The following is a 2500-nucleotide window of genomic DNA, read 5'->3' as shown; positions in this document are numbered from 1 at the left end:
CCCCGGGAAGATCCCTACAATTGGTGCCGCGGAGCGGGCAAAACGGTTGCTAGGGGCAACGGTGTGCATCAACTTGGCTACAGCTGCGTATGTCCTGGGTGAAGGCTGCGGCTTCACTCCAAAAGCAGCCAAGCAACATGGAGGAGATGATGAAGCAGTTAATGCAAGTGAGTTTGCAACAACAACAGGCATTGGCCGCACAACAACAGGCATTGGCCGCACAACAACAGGCTCAGGCAGCCGCTAAACAGGATCAGGCAGCCGCTAACCTGCGCCATGAACAGACAATGGCTGCACATCAGCAAGCGATGGCTCAACAACAGAAACTTATTGAGCACCTAATCGCAAAGCAGGAGGCGTCTGCAGGTGCTAATCCCCAGCTGGTGGCCGCAGCCGGACCAGAGACCTTGTCTGTGAAAAGAGCCGTGCAGCGAGCGCTGCAAAAGATGACTGCTGATGATGATATTGAGGCCTACTTAACTGTCTTTGAGCGGGTGGCTGAGCGAGAGAAGTTACCCTCCACTGAGTGGGCAGAAGTGATTGCGCCCTATTTAACAGGCGAACCTCAAAAGGCCTATTATGACCTCAGTGAGCAAGAGGTCAAAGACTATCCTCGGCTAAGAGCGGAGATACTTGCCCGACTAGGAGTTACTGCTGCTGTCCGTGCCCGGAGGGTCCGCAACTGGAGCTACCGTCTCGACAAATCAGCGAGGTCCCAGATGTACGACCTGATCCATTTGGCAAGAAAGTGGTTGGAGCCAGACACCTCTACTCCTGCACAGATCCTAGAGAGGGTCGTGATGGATCGCTACCTCCGTGCCCTTCCTGCTGATCTACAACGCTGGGTGGGACAAGGCGACCCTAGGAGTGCCGACGAACTCGTCAGCCTTGTGGAGAGGTTCCAGGCGACCGAGGACTACCTCCGTGATGTTCCTGCAGCACCGTCACCTCCCCGGAGTGCCAGATCTGTGCCATCATCTGGTAAGAGACTTCCATCTATTGGGGGAGTGTGGAGGGGTGCTGATAGAGGGAAAAGCGCTCAGGAGGTGTCTCAGGGGCAAAAGACTGGTGATGGTCCCCGGTGGCTAAGTGGCCCTAAAAAGGACTCCCTGCCAAGGAGACCAGGCCCTATCCAGTGCTGGAGATGCCATGAGACGGGACATGTGTCTGCCCATTGCCCTCTTACCACTGAGCCCATGGAGTGTGACGCTAGCCGGCGTCAGTCGCTATTTGCGGAGCCGTCATGTGTTGCAGTTCCTGGACTAGAGACTGAACCACAAGTCTGCAACATTACGGTCAATGACTTCCCTGTTAAGGCGTTGCTGGACTCAGGAAGCCTTGTCACCTTGGTGCATGCCAGCCTGGTGGCTGGGGACTTGGTGCCAAAAAGACATATGAGCGTTGTGTGCATACATGGTGATACAAAGGTTTACCCTATAGTACTGGCTAATGTCGGGACTGAACTAGGCGCTGTACAATATGAAGTGGGTGTGGTTAAAAACCTTATGCATAATGTGATATTGGGGCGTGATTTTCCATTGTTCTGGGCTCTATGGGGAAAACAACAATCCCCTGAAAGGAGTGAGGAGACCCCTAAGTCTATTGCATTACCCACGGTAAATGATAAAAATGTACAGGAGGAATATGATGCTTTTCCTTTGCAGGTCCTGGCTGGTGAGGAAGAGTCTCCTCCCACTGAGCAGAATGTTCCAGACTTAGAGGTGTCTAGGGATAATTTTGGTACTGCACAATTACAGGACCCCACTCTCAAAAATGCTAGAGAGCAGGTCACTGTTATGAATGGGGTACCTCAGGAACCAGAAGCTGAGAAAAAATTTCCACATTTTTCTGTGACTAATGATCTCTTCTATAGAGTCACTAAGATTAATGATGAGGTTGTGGAACAGCTTCTGGTGCCTAAGTCGTACCGGCGTCAGGTACTCGACATGGCCCATAATCATGTCCTTGGGGGCCACTTGGGGACAGATAAAACACAGGAGAGAGTCCTCCAGAGGTTTTTTTGGCCTGCGGTTTATGCTGACATAAAAAATTACTGCGAGTCGTGCCCCACATGTCAGCTTAGCGCCCCAGTGTCGCATTTCCGCAGTCCTTTGGTTTCGCTCCCCATCATAGAGGTACCTTTTGACCGCATTGCAATGGACTTGGTGGGTCCCATTGTAAAGTCGGCAAGGGGACACCAGTACATTTTGGTGGTCTTAGACTACGCAACCCGCTATCCTGAGGCTGTACCCCTAAGAAACACTGCATCTAAAACAATTGCCCGTGAGTTGTTTTATATGTTTTCCAGGGTGGGGATCCCCAAAGAAATCTTGACCGACCAAGGTACTCCGTTTATGTCAAAGGTGATGCAGGATGTATGCAAACTGTTTAAAATCTCACACCTTCGTACCTCTGTATATCATCCCCAGACAGATGGATTAGTGGAGAGGTTTAATAAAACCCTAAAACATATGTTAAAGAAAGTAGTGGAAAAAGATGG

The sequence above is a fragment of the Dendropsophus ebraccatus genome, chromosome 12 (genome assembly GCF_027789765.1).
Source record: "Dendropsophus ebraccatus isolate aDenEbr1 chromosome 12, aDenEbr1.pat, whole genome shotgun sequence".
In the NCBI taxonomy this organism is placed as follows: domain Eukaryota; kingdom Metazoa; phylum Chordata; class Amphibia; order Anura; family Hylidae; genus Dendropsophus; species Dendropsophus ebraccatus.
This window is presented reverse-complemented; position numbering follows the sequence as displayed.